This window comes from Lynx rufus, unplaced genomic scaffold, assembly GCF_022079265.1.
Source record: "Lynx rufus isolate CCGP_SWC_20201006 ecotype Redwood Valley unplaced genomic scaffold, mLynRuf1.p SCAF_5, whole genome shotgun sequence".
NCBI classification, from domain to species: Eukaryota; Metazoa; Chordata; class Mammalia; order Carnivora; family Felidae; genus Lynx; species Lynx rufus.
The window spans coordinates 36,684,717-36,699,521 of record NW_025814867.1 but is presented as its reverse complement, the minus strand read 5'-3'; the positions used below and the strand labels follow the sequence as shown (position 1 = coordinate 36,699,521).

Sequence of the window (14,805 nt, the reverse complement as noted above, 5' to 3'; positions counted from 1 at the left end):
CTCAACCCTCTCTCTGAGGTGGAAAAAAATCACGTTCAAAGAGAGTATTATATCTGAAGACCTTGGCAAACAGGATAAAAGCCCTATTCCTTAATTTCTAGTACTCTGCCCTTTGTAATGCAACACACTGGCTCAATTAAAGTTCCAGGCTTTCATTTAAATAGGTACTTATTGGGGTGCCTGGGTGGCTCAGTCGGTTGAGCGTCCAACTTCGGCTTATCTCATGGTTCAGGGGTTTGGGCCCCATATTGGGCTCTGTGCAGACAGCTCAGAGCCTGGAGCCTGCTGCAGATTCTGTGTCTTCCTCTCTCTCTGCCTTACCCTGCTTGCACTATGTCTCTCTCTCAAAAAATAAGCAAACATTAAAAAAATTAAGAAATAAATAAATAGGTACTTATTAAATGGTTATAGAAAAGCAAATTAATGAAGAGATTCTGGTAAGACAGCTATAACTTATTTCTCAATTCCTCTCACAAGAAAATGTTATAGTATACTTGTTTAATTTTTTTTAAAGCTCAACTAAATATAATTTTAAGCAAAATAGTAAATGTTGGCCAAAATATCACCTCAGACCAAGGGTCACTTCAGAAGTATCAGAGAAGTAGGTTTGATTGCCATTTAAGTCAATCAGATTAAGTTTAGCCAGCTGAAGTAGGCTTTATCCTATTTGGTTTGCAAAAAAGAAATCTCATGAGTTAGCATGAGCAGCTAAAAATAAGTTGCAGGTTTCATTTTCCGTTGTTCAGTATGGTTTTGAAACCAAAAGGTGCAGAGCTAGGAGATTCACCAACGCCTACTGAAAATCAACAATTCAAACTGACACCTTTCTAGCACACTGCCCTGAACTATGGGCCAAAGCCAGGCCCAAGAAAGGTGCACCTATGTCCCTCTCACCATGGTCCCTGGAGATGACTCTCCATAATAACACACGGCAGGAAGTTGGGGGCTGAGGCTCATCCTAAGGGACAGTGGCTTATGTCTGAGTGTATTGTCATATCTGGACAGGATGCCACATAATCCGTCCCATATGCTCAGCTTCAATCTTAGGTGATGCTGGGGACCCCTCAGCAAAGCAAGGGAGTAAATAATGCTAGCATTTCATTAAGACGGGGACCTGAAGGTAGTGAGCTCAGCAAGTACCCCTTGACCTAAATGCCCATGGCCTTGTGCAATTCCATTCTGTAAACCCAAGCAGCTCATGAGAAGTTTAATTTCAAAACTCCCTTTCCAGGGCCAAATCTGGCAAAAAGGTGTTTGACAGAGGCATACATCTTCAAAGGGAAGACAGCCATCTCACGCTGTAGCATTCAGCTGTGGCACAAGGCTCAGAGAGAGCAGTGTAGCTATAAGAAAGCCCTCCGCTGAATGAGATTGAAAGGGGGCAAAGAAGGGTTAATCTCCTTCCATTAGAGGAGGGCCCATTTGGTGAAGGTGAAGAGAATAATCTGTATGAAGAGCAGAGAAGACAAAGAGCCATTCCAGAAAAGAAATCACCGTGCAGGGGCAAGAAGGATGATTTGTCCTAGATTTTCATCGAGAGACCATTTCTTAGATCTCTGAGTCTTTACCTCGCTTTGAAGTTACAAGTCTCAGGGAGGGGAAAGGGGGCATATTCACACTCTCTGTGCTGGAATACTTGAGCTTTATTCCATCTAAGATGGGCTGTCTCTGAAAAGCAGAGGGCGAGGCCTTAGAAGGCTGCCCGTAAATCAGAAAGTGGCAAAATAAACAATAGGAGTTGTTCGTAAAAGAGAGGCCAGTGGCTGAATCCCCCTTTTCTGGGGTGGGGAACACCCTCCCCCTTTTGTTTTTTACCTTCAAAAGAGTTTTTAGAAATTGCTTTTAACAACATTTTTGGAAATAGATTAAGAATCACAAAACATGGAAAAAATAGTAGAGTAACTAAATAACTTCATCTGGCTTCCCCCAATGATAATATCATCCACTAGCCTAGCACACTGTCTAAACCAAGAAGCTGACATTGGTATAATACTATTGACTCAGGCAAGGACCTTATTTGGATTTCACCAGTTTTTGTATGGGTGTGTGTGTGTGTGTGTGTGTGCGCGCGTGTGTGTTTCTATGAAATTTTATCACATGTTATTGATTGGAATAGCCATCATCACAACCAAGATACAGAACTATTCCATCACCACAAAAAAAAAACCCTCCCCCCCAAAAAAACAATCCGTGCTAAACTTCTTAGAATCACACTTTCTTAGGTCATTAAGTCATTTACACTTTCTTTCAACCTCTGGCACTGATCTATTCTCAATCACTACAATTTTGTCTCTTTGAGTTTGTTATAAATGGAGTCATATAGTATATAACCCTTTGAGATTGGCATTCTTTCACCCAGCATAATGCCCTTAGATCCATTTAAGTTGTATGTAAAGAGTGTGTGCCTTTCATGAAAAGATGTTCAGCGTCACTCCTTATCAGGGAAATACAAATCAAAACCACACTCAGGTATCACCTCACGCCAGTCAGAGTGGCCAAAATGAACAAATCAGGAGACTATAGATGCTGGAGAGGATGTGGAGAAACGGGAACCCTCTTGCGCTGTTGGTGGGAATGCAAATTGGTGCAGCCGCTCTGGAAAGCAGTGTGGAGGTTCCTCAGAAAATTAAAAATAGACCTACCCTATGACCCAGAAATAGCACTGCTAGGAATTTATCCAAGGGATACAGGAATACTGATGCATAGGGGCACTTGTACCCCAATGTTCATAGCAGCACTCTCAACAATAGCCAAATTATGGAAAGAGCCTAAATGTCCATCAACTGATGAATGGATAAAGAAATTGTGGTTTATATACACAATGGAATACTACGTGGCAATGAGAAAGAATGAAATATGGCCCTTTGTAGCAACGTGGATGGAACTGGAGAGTGTGATGCTAAGTGAAATAAGCCATACAGAGAAAGACAGATACCATATGGTTTCACTCTTATGTGGATCCTGAGAAACTTAACAGGAACCCATGGGGGAGGGGAAGGAAAAAAAAAAAAAAAAAGAGAGGTTAGAGTGGGAGAGAGCCAAAGCATAAGAGACTGTTAAAAACTGAGAACAAACTGAGGGTTGATGGGGGGTGGGAGGGAGGGGAGGATGGGTGATGGGTATTGAGGAGGGCACCTTTTGGGATGAGCACTGGGTGTTGTATGGAAACCAATTTGTCAATAAATTTCATATATATAAAAAAAAATTAAAAAAAATTAAAAAAAAAGAGTGTGTGCCTTTCCATTGCTGAATAGTTTTCCATGGTATGGATGTACCACGGTTTTGTTATCCATTTTCCCCTTGAAGGACGTCTGGCTGGTTTCCTGTTTTAAGCTATTAGAAATAAAACTGCCATGAATATTGATATACAGTCTTTTGTGCTAGCATAAGTTTTCATTTCTCTTGTATAAACACTCAGGAGTGGGACTGTATGATATATGTATGTTTAACTTTATTAGAAACTGTTTTCCGGAGTGGCTATACCATTTATGGTCCGACCAGAGGTGCAAAAGCCATCCAATTTCTTCACCTCCTTGTCAATTTTGGGGAACATCATAATTTGTTATTTTAGGCATTCTGATAGACGTGTAGGGATTCTTTCTGCTGGTCCGGTCAAGATGGCAGTCAATTGGGGGTGTCTTCAGAGCTTGGGTGCGTTGCCTTCTGATATCTCTCACTATTCCAGATTTCATAATACTTGTCTACATAGCAGTTTGAGCTGTCTGGCATTTCAGTGATGGAAAATGGGGCTCTTGATATGTGGTGAGTCTTTAGGTTTGACCAGTTGTTCCTGACTACAATAGTAGGACATCACAGTCTGGGGATGCTGGGCTTCTTTGAGGCAGTACATCTTGGCCCAACAGGTAGACTTGATACCAATGACACTCTCCCAAGAGGTGATACGAAAGCCACGATATGGCAGCCATGGAGCAGAGACAGAATTTGCTTGGGCCAGGGTCGTCCAGCCGCTTTGGCCAGAGACTGTGTGAATGCTTTTTATTCTTAAAGTCAGCTACTCATTAGCAAGGTGTGTGGGGAGTAGACATGGAGTCAGCACAGACAGGGGGGAAGAATGGGATCACCAGCAGCACTCGTCAGATCACAGACCCCACTGAACACTTTCTGCCCTTGGACTTCCTACTCTGTTGATAATCTCAGATTTGCCAGCAGCATGTGGGCACCTTGTCTGGATGTCACAGAACTCCAACATCTACCTCCTGGGGGTTAGATCTAGAGGTACTGCTGTCACCACCACATGGACCTTCTTGGCCAAGGGATCCAGGTCTTGCCAGTAATTAGAACTCTATCTAAGCATCAGAAGGTGCTTCAGCCAAAGAAGTTGTAAAGGATGCCAGGGAGATGGGCTTTGCATAGACCCAACATCATAGTGATGACAACTGCTCCAGCCATGTCTGGGAAGTCACCTTCCATCTGTTGTACCCCTGAGTGAAGGGAGGTTGTAGAACTTCCCGGAATCCATACCCATCATCTACAAGTTTGGACCAGAAGGCCAAGAATGAGAAGAGCAGTGATGCTATGTGGGAACAGCCAAGAGACCATGAAGACCCTTCACAGAAGCAGTAAAGCTTAGTGATCAGAGGCAAACTCACTGGTGCCTCTGCGTTCTGGCTCTTGCACTTCACCTGGTGCAGTCACAGGCAGAAGATGTGGACTTGGCTGTGGAGGAACCTAAATAGTGATTTATAGAACCAAACATGAACTAGGGACCATCTGGAACTGAGCTGTTTGTGGAGGCTGAGCATGAAAGCAAATGATATGATGGTGACTCCCCCAGAAGCTGGGGTGGTAGAATGAGAAAGGTCGGCCATATGCCATCAGGTGACCAATAGGCGTGGTCTGATGGGCTTGAGCAGGGTTATGCAGCAAGATAGATGCTCACACCTCCTTAGAAGGTGGTAAAATTGTTTTTTTAATTTGGTTGTTGTTTGTTTACTATGTTTCTGCTCTAACAGAGAATTTCCCAGATTTCCCAATTTCAGGAGCCTCTTCTCTGACCCACTGCCCCTCCTTCAGCCAGGTGCTACTACTCACCTGCTGTCAGAAGGCAGCCCGGTGCACAGCACCTCTCAGATTTAAAAAGGCAGGCACAGCTATGGACAGGTACCTCCCCAGACAGTGAAGTTATGTGATGGGACTCCATCTTTGAGAATGAGTCACACAGCTCCCCTCTAGCTCTGGCTTTGTCTTCTTTTGCAGTTAAGATCTGACTACAATATGAGTCTCTGCTCTTTTGCATTCTGACTCTGGACCCGGCCTCCTCTTCTGCTCTTGTGCGTGGCTCTGCGTGGCTGCCCATGTCCTCTTCGGTCCAGGTTCGGTGTTACCACTTCAGGGCTTAGCGCACACAGTGGCCTGGTCTCATTAGGTGACCAAGGTGGGCCCTTGGGCCCCTCACAGGGTCTGGGCTGCCCATACAGGTCCTGAGATATGGCCCTGCCTATAAGAAGGCAGATCAAAGTTTCCTGGTTGAGGCAGAGTCTCTCATATGAGGTGTCTATCTTCTCACTGGGGCCTTGTCTCTGCTACACTGAGGTTGGGGAGATCTAGGCCCTGCTTCTACCCAAGTCCTTGTTTTACTGCTGCCACTGAATCTCTGGCTAACCCCCTGGAAGTAAATCATTCTGGGTCTTAGTTATCTCATATTTACAGTAAGGTTTCCCGATTCTCTAGCTGAAAATCTTTCAACTATACCATACCACAATTAAGAAAAAATCTAAACTTCAGAGGCCAAAAAAGGAGCCTTTAAGTTAAATTCTGGTTTAGATATACTATCTCAAGGCTCTCTGTTTTCTAATAAGTGTTTGCTGTGCTGAAATGAATGTTTATTGAATTGAATGCAGCATATCAAGAGGCTTTAACGTGTATAAGGATTAGGAGGGTGTATTGAAAAGCATATTCCTAGGCCCTGTCCTTAGAGCTTCTGATACCACTTGGGCCTAGGAGCATGCATTTTAACATGAGAAACTGAAGGGGACTTAGGTTTTGAAATAGACACTGGTGACTTTCTGGAGGCTAATTTACTGATGTGCATTAGGAAATTTAGAAACAGGTCATTTGACCTACTGATTCAATTCTAGGAATTTTCCCTAAGATGTCCACAAAAATTCATCCACAAGAATGTTTACAGATTGATAATAGCGGAGCATTACAGCCAATCAAAATGCCCATCAAAGGGGTGACTGGGTGACTCAGTCGGTTAAGCATCGGACTTCGGCTCAGGTCATGATCTCCCGGTTCCGTTTGTGGGCTTGAGTCCCGCATCTGGCTCTGTGCTGACAACTCAGAGCCTGGAGCCTGCTTCAGATTCTGTGTCTCCCTCTCTCTCTGCCCCTCCTCCATTCAGGCTCTGTCTCTCTCTCTCTCAAAAATAAGCATTTAAAAAAATGCCCATCAAAAAAACCCAAAAAGGATAAATTAAGACATATCAATGCAAGGGAAACACAGACGTTAAAAATCAAAATTTCAGGGGTGTGTGGGTGGCTCAGTCGGTTGAGTGTCCAACTTTGGCTCAGGTCACAATCTCACGGTTTGTGAGTTCAAGCCCCACTTTGGGCTAGCTGCTGACAGCTTGTCAGCAAAGAGCCTGTCAGGAAACACTGTCTCAGATCCTGTCTCCCTCTGTCTGCCTCTCCCTCGCTTGTGCTCCCGCTCTCTCTCTCTCTCAAAAATAAATAAATAAATAAATAAATAACATAACATAACATAAAAAAAAAATCAAATTTTCACAGGCCATTTAGTGACTTGGAGAAATACTTACAACATAATGGAAGTGAGGTAAGAAAAAACATAAAATACCATGTCAAATAATTTCTATATGTGAAAAACTGGAAAGAAATACATCAAAATGGTAATACAGAATTGTTGCTTGTTTGTTGTATTACTGGAAGCTGTTGTTTTCTCCTTGATATTTTTCTGTATTTTCTATTTTTTGTATAGTAACTAGTTATGACTCTTTTTATCTGAAAAACAGTAAGTATTTTAAAAGAAACAAAAAGGAATTCACCTCATGTAGGGTGAAAACAGAGGGAAGAGACTCCTCTTAGGAGTCCAGCCCAACCATGGCCTGGCTGCAGTAGAAGGACTCAGACTCTGGCTGGTGTCTGGGGTAAATTTCAAGCTACATTCTCTTTTGTGAAGTACCTTGGAATAGTTGATGCCAAGGAATTTGGATCAATGAGAAAATCCTTTCACTAGATACTGCTTTCCCCGCTACATTCCAAGATAACAGATGACAGGATCTGGGACATGGAGGGGAGTTCACAGTTTAAATGATACCTTCTTTACTGCCCTTGGGTTGAACTCATGCTTGTTGACTCTGTATAATCCCCCGCCCCATTAACACCAAACAGACAGACTGCACTCAGGCTTAGGGGCTTTGGGACAGGCGATGGACTCCATTCTCATTTGGGAGACACCACCCAATGTCAGTGCTTCTGTGGAGTGGTTTCAAAGCCTCCTGTGGTCAATGCACTGGGAGCCCCCTCAAATGCCAGGAAACACCATTTTTGTTTTTGGTTTTTTGGGGTTTTTTTGGCAGAGAGATAGCTCAAATCCATCCTGTCTCACAGATTTCAGTGACCCCTCCCCCCCCCCCCCCCCCCCCGGGTCAAACCTCTCTCTGAGTAACATTACAAGCCTCTTGGTTAGGCTTCTGGCCTATAGTCAAACCTTTCCGAATGACCTTGAAAATTTTATCCCACAAGCCTAGCTAGTAAGTGGTGCTAAGGATCTCAGATGAAAGTCAATTGAGAAAGACCAAAAAATGTTAAATGATGATACTTACAATATCAATACCAACAGTAAAAGTCAAAACACCAATGCTAACCATTATTATAATTATTTTCATCAGTATCTTGACTTGCTATACACTGTTCTAAGTTGCCCAAACCATTTTCCCCCCCAAACCATTTCACATATATTACTTTATTTATTCTGACAGAATCTCAGTTTTACATCCTTTAAAAATACCATTTTGGAGGCGGGAGGAAGCTTTCAAGTTCTGATGAAAAGCAGAGGCTTCTTGAGTTAAAAACAAAACCGTGAAGTCTTCAAGTGTGGTGTTTTCCAACTTCGTTCTTGACAAGAAATCGGGGGATTTCAGCATGAGCAATTACAAAGCCCTATTACCATGAATTCTTAGCTTTGGTGAATATGACGTGGCCTTATTGCAAAATCCTCGAAGTGGAGTAAAAGAACATTCATAAATGCTGACCCAGTGTAAGAAGAGGGCTTGCATTTCTGTGCTATGAAAACTATAAAACCTCTGGGATTAAAAATAACCAACTGAGGGGCACCTGGGTGGCTCAGTTGGATGTCTGACTTCCACTCGGGTCATGATCTCACGGATCGAGCTCCACCACATCCGCCTCTCTACTATCGGCACAAAGCCCACTTCGGATCCTCTGTACCCCCCACCCCCCTGCCCCTTCCCTCTCTCACACAGGCACATGCTCTCTCTCTGCCAAAAATAAACATTTAAAAATAAATAAATAGGGGCACCTGGGTGGCTCAGTCAGTTAAGCATCCCACTTCAACTCAGGTCATGATCTCACGGTTTCGTTCCTGAGTTCAAACCCCGCGTCAGGCTCTGTGCCGACAGCTCAGAGCCTGGAGCCTGCTTCATTTCTGTGTCTCCCTCTCTCCCTGCCCCTCCCCCACTCACACTCTGTCTCTCTCTCTCAAAAATATATAAGCATTAAAAATTAAAAAAATAAAACAAAAATAAAGTTAAAAAATAAAAATAATAAAAATAATCAACTGGTCTAGGCACTATCTATGTCAGCCTGCTGTGCACGTCCATGCCTGCTTATCACAGATTAATTGGTCCAGGCTAAGCTCTTTAGGTGACCTAAGCTCTGAAAAGACTATGGTGCCCCAAATTTTAATTATACCCCTCACGTGGAATAAACAGTTTTTTAAATAAGAAAATATAAAATTAAAGAGAAGTCTAATTTTTCCCATGATGTCTACTTTGACACTTTTTTGAAAATGTTGAAGATCAAAATATTTACCAAGTGTATACCTTGTCACCCCTGCCCTGTTGGTGTGTTTGTGAGGTCACTCAGCGTGCTGTAACAACACTGTGGAGGGGTCACGCTGACAGTACTGAAATTCTGATATGGCGATTACACACCCCTCCCTTTCATGCTATCAATACAGGTAGACAGGAGTAATCAGGAGATTGACCCCAGCCCACCCCCTCCACACACACACTCATCTGTCACTTCCTACGTACTTAGTGCTCTGAGAAGTCACTACCACATGGCGGTTGAAATTTATCAACTGGGACTGCTGAGTCTCCCGAGTAAATGGACCCTGACATCTTTCCTTCTTGAATGGCCTTTGGCCTTGCCCTTCCTGGCTGACTCCATTAGACAGGGGCTTCCAGCAACAGATCATCCCCACCTGGCTCTAGCTTTTGAAACCTAGCATTTGTTCTCAACTTACTCCTTTGGCTGCACCCTTCTAAGCAGGCCCATTCAACTTGGTCTTATCTTTAGCTTCCTCCACCAGCCCAGCCAGCTTTCAGTTCAGTAGATACTTCCAGGACAAACCCAAGGCACAGCAAATGAACTCTGAGAGACTGAAGCATTTTTGCAACAATTCAACTTACTCTACTCCATTTCTCCTTAGACCATTCCTGATGTGAGAGCACTGGGCAGCGGCAGAGGTGAGGCAGCAGTGATAGGAGACTAGGCCAGGCACCAGTCTCCATGAGAGCCTTAGAGTCTGTGTCAAACTGGCCAGTAGCTGCCTTCCCACACAATGGACAATGTGTGCTCTTCAGGGTGTGGGTGTGGGCCTCAGAAATGTCAAGTCCAGGGGCAAAATACAATCAGAAACCAGGGTATCTAGCCAGATATTGACAACAGAACTACAGAACTATCTCAGGCAGACTCAGGCAAAGTCCATTTTTAGTATATGCGCTGCTGAAGCAAGCATGTGAAGTCCGTTTTTACTGGAGGTCTTTATGCTGCCCTTGGGGCATCATAAGGTACCCACCATATGGTTTCTGATATTTACCAGCAGGGGAATTCTGCACTAAGACCAACAATGGTGAAAAGGCTACATAAAACATAAAATTAGCTCAGAGTTCCCTAAACAGGGATTATACCCTTACCACTCATTATTTCAGTACATGTTTTGAAACTTTCCCTGAAAAGAAAAAACTAGAATTATGTATCAAATCCTTAGGGTTGCACTAATCTCTCCAGCCTGAGCCTTTTAAATCTATTTTTAAATGTTTCTCTAATAACTTGGTTTGAAGATCTCATTTCAGTCAGGGATCCTACCCCTTACCCCGATCACACACCTAAGATTAAAACACTTGCCAAGATCTGGAGTAGATCAGGCAGGATAGCTTCCCAAAGTTCCCAGAAGCAGACAGAACCATGAGCTAAAGAAACCATGAGCTTTCCAATAGACTACTGGGGCTCAAAGTTGGGGGAACAGAATTCTGTTGGACAATTCCAACTAGCATGACTAGACACAGAAGCAGGAAACAACACCAGAATGATCCTAGACCAAGAGGACCCTGGAGGGGAAAATAAGGGAAAGAATGTCCTTCCTCACGTACTGGTCACTGGCAGCATGGTAGTGCTCATAGAAAGGCTCGGGGTTGGAAAGAACAGAGGCATCTTGAAAAATCTCACCCACTGCTCCTTGCCCATATGGCTAGATTTTACCTAAGAGAGTCAGTCAGGGAATACTAAATATCTGATAATTTTTTGCTTCTCCCACTAATTCATTCTGCTATCTTATCCTTGAGCATCTCTAAGCTCTTTATTATGCTGTGCCAGAGAGGACAACCTCTTATCCAGAAACTCTCTAGACCATTGCTGGGAAGTGGCTGCCTCCCTGGGAACTACATTTCCCAGATCCCTTTGCAGTTAGCCATGGTCATGTGACTGAGTTTTAGTCAACCAAATGTGAATAGAAGTGTTGTACATCCCTTCTAGGCATGGCCTGTGAAAACCTCCCCTCTGCTCTTATTCACACTCTTCTTCTCTTTCACTGGGGAGTGGAGACAGTCCTGATGGCCTTGAAAATCACATGCTGCAGAAGGTGGAGCCTCTTTCCATCTGTATCTCTGAATGCATGTGTGAAAGCGAGTTGCCCCACTATACTGTCACGTGAGCAAGAAATAAACTTCTGTTGTGTTTGAGCCATTATACATTTTTCAGTCTACTATAGCAATTAGCATATCCTAACACTTACATGTCCTTTTTGATGTAGTTGTTTTTGTGTGTGTGCGCAAGTTCCCATGCCTTCTCCCCTTTCCTTAAATTTTACTATAAACCAAGAGAACAGAATTAGTGAATTTAAATTTAAGCAGCCATTAGGGACAAATGACACTCACCAAATTAGTGGTCACAGCATTCAGATCTTACAGCCAGAAGAACAGTAATTTAGCAGAATCTCACATCGACAACCTGATGCATTAAATTAAAACAAAAAGTAAACGTAAGATGTACAAAATGAATATATTAGAATTACAAAACAAATATAGGGTTACTTTCCAAGAGTGTTGTCAGACTACAAAGGAATTTGCCACTGTTTTCCAGTGAATGACAAGCTTTTCCGTTGCCTTTAAAATAAGATTTATTTTTTTAATACATCCCCCTCTAATCATTATAAAACAGAATTTATAAAGAACAATTCTACTCTGCTAAGTAAGCTATTCAAAGACTAAATGCTGACTCAGGGGATGACACTGGAGGCTAGGAGCACTGGGTATGATTTCTATGCCTATGTGCTCTGCAGTTCTTATGTACACATTTAAACTTCTCTCTCAGGAACTTAACTTTCTTGGTTAGGAACTTCCAGAGCTTGTAAAATTATAGGCTGTGCAAAGACTTAAGTTTTTTAGGTGACATTAAAACAGATATCAGAGATACACTAGATCTGTCTTTGTGTTTAGTATCATTCCAGATGCAATAGCCCAAGCAGGAATTAAAATAAGCACTCTATAAACACGGTGATGAAACAACGGAGGTGCGTGCACCAAAACAATCAGAAGCAACCAGAAACACGCTCTGTGAAGGCGGCAGGTTGTGGATGTTTTCTTATGAGACCTGCCATCTTTTACCAGGTTAAGTGCAAAACTACAAGTGGGCGACATAGGGGATGTATTTGCCTAGAACAGGCTTTCTTTTTATGTCTGATTACTCGGTTTAAGATTCAGGAAGCAAAGAGTTCAGAACTCTGAACAAACATTCTGGCAGTCCAAAACAGAGCACCAGGGCTCCGGGAGGAGGAAGAGGAGACAAAACAAGAAGGTTGACGGGGGAAGGCACGACTTGAGCCATTTCCCCCAGGGTTTCAGCCTATGTGTATGTATACATATATATATATATATATATATTTTTTTTTTTTTTTTTTTTTTTTTTGAGAGGAAATGCATTCTTGTCTGGTCCTGTGAAAAGAGAGAGATCAGATAAAATCGCTTTGGTGCTATATTTGGAGGGTCTCCCAAATGTAGTCCCCACCACCTCCCTCTGGGCTGGGGCCTGCCAAGCCGCAGGTGTCAGGAAACAAGATGGCGCCACACAGTGTAGGGTGCTGAGTGAGAGGGGCAGGGGTGGGCCTTCACTTACTCGGAGATGCTGGCTCCTCTGAAACCCAAACGCTGCCAACTCCCTGGGCTCAGGAGTTAAAACCGCTTTCTTGCTCTGGGTTCTTCACTTCTTGTTGAGATCAGCTCCACATATTTTTCTGATGATGTCACCCATTCTGACTTCCTACATTTTGAAAGTTGATCTACAAGCAAAACCTTCCATAAGGCTAAAAAAAAAAAAAAAAAAAAGAAAAAGAAGAAGAAAAGAAAGGTGTGTTGTGAGGAGATGGAGAGGAGGAGGAGAGAGGCAGTTGCCTCCTTATTTTGAGATTTGCTGCAGCTGCGAGTGCCACTCCCCAGCCAGTTTCCTGGCTGCAGAGGGAGGCCAGTGGCCGGGCGTGGGTGACGTCAGGGCCAGGCCTGAGTCATCGCCAGCGGCCTGGCTGCCCTGCCACTCGGAAGGGGACAAAAGGAACCTTTGATGTCCAGAGGCCCTCCTCTCGGCACACTCGCCTGTACAGAGCAGCAAGCCAGGAGAACATTCCTGCTGTCTCTCCACCCCCAGCCGCCCTTCCTACTTCCGGAACAGTCCCAGGCAGATTCAAGAAGGCCTCCCCCAAGGGACGTCACCCTTCTGCATGGCAGAGGCATGGCCACTCTCTGTCAAAGAGAGAAGCAGAAGAGGGCGTTTCTCTGGGGATTTCTTACCTCTCCCTCTGGCATTCCCCCTTTTCCTTGTGGTGCTGCATTAACCAGAGAGTCGAGATGGTATTAAAAGACATGTGAAGAGATGGAAGGTGCTCTTGTCACATTCCCTAGACAGTATCTGGTGGTCAGTGCCTTTATGCCATGGCCCTGGACCTCAGCTCCTTGTCTCTGAGTGCCAGTGTTAGCCTGCACCTCCTGGATTTAAGAGAGGACCATTCTTTAAAAGCGTTTTTATATCCCAGTGCTGGCATGGGACTCAGTAAATATATGGTGAATGAATGAATTTTGATACATTTAGATGATAATTCTTTTTAAAATTTTTGAGAGAGAGAGAGAGAGCACGTGCACATGTATGAGCGGGGAGGGGACAGGGAGGGGGCAGAGGGAGAGCAGGGGAGAGAATCCCAAGCAGCCTCCATGCTGTCAGCGTGGAGCCTGATGCGGGGCTTGATCTCATGAACGATGAGACCGTGACCTGAGCCAAAATCAAGAGTCGGATACTTAACTGAATGAGCCACCCAGGTGCCCCTAGATGATAATTTTAGAATAAAATAGTAGAAAACATATACTGAATACTTGCACTGAATGTTCAAGCCTCTGTGCTAAGTGCTTTACAAAGATGATTTCATTCATTGTTATCATCATGACAAAGCTATGAGGTTAGGTACTATTATTCTTCCCTATTCTATTGATGGGAAAATGATGCTCAGAGAGATTAAGAGACTTCTCTAAAGTCTCACACTAGTTAATGGCAGAGCCTGGATCGTCTGATCTCAAATCCTGTGTTCTGAATCACCATGCTGAGTGGGTGAAGTGAATGTGTGAACAATGACCAAGGGCAGCCTGTTCAGGTGAGCAAAGGGTAATGATGGGGCTTGAAACCATTCCACAAGGAAGTAGTGGAATTAGGGATGGTCTGTCTAGGGAAGTAGGCCTCATGTCCTCTCAATGGGTCAACACAAGGTCTGGGATAGCCAGAGTGGTCAGGAAGGCAGGTTCATTGTCAGGTCCCAGTGGGAGTAAGAAGCTAGGATGGGGAGACAAAGTCAGGGATGTCTGGCGGCATGTGGTGGATGCAGGATGTGGGAGAACCGTGGACTGGGTATCTCAGAGGGGCTGAGGCCCAGTATTGTCTTTGTTGCCTCCTGGACTCATGGGGATACGTGGGGGGGTCAGTGCAGCTAAAGGCACTGCTGACAGGCAAGAAGACTAGAGCGAAGAAAAACAAGATAGCTCTCAAAGACTTCAAGGCCTAGAGAAGGAGTTAGAACAAAGGCGTGTTTCAAGTACAAGGCGGGGCTGGAGGTGACAGGGACAGAGCTGGACCTGACAGGGGCAGTGACTGCCCTTAGCACTGCTCTACCAGGAATCAGCTGCCTTTCTGAGACAGAGTGCGAGTCCTATCAGTGGCTGTGTTCAAGCCAAGGTGAGGTGGGTTGGCCAGAGGAGAACATCTGCTTATGGGGGTATCTGGGCCCAGGATAAAGATGACCTTGGAGGTACCTTCTCCTTCTGGGCTT

General features: G+C 44.1%; 1 protein-coding gene across 1 annotated transcript in view; it reads right to left on the bottom strand.

The window, feature by feature from the left end:
• Positions 1-14,805, bottom strand: part of ZBTB38 (zinc finger and BTB domain containing 38) — a 144,965-nt gene that overhangs the window by 88,140 nt on the left and 42,020 nt on the right. The window contains exons 3-4 of the mRNA XM_047098996.1: positions 12,618-12,804; positions 11,381-11,453 (exon numbers count right to left, since the gene is read on the bottom strand). The gene's annotated coding sequence lies outside the window, so the exon portion shown is untranslated. The remainder of the gene's footprint in view (positions 1-11,380; positions 11,454-12,617; positions 12,805-14,805) is intronic.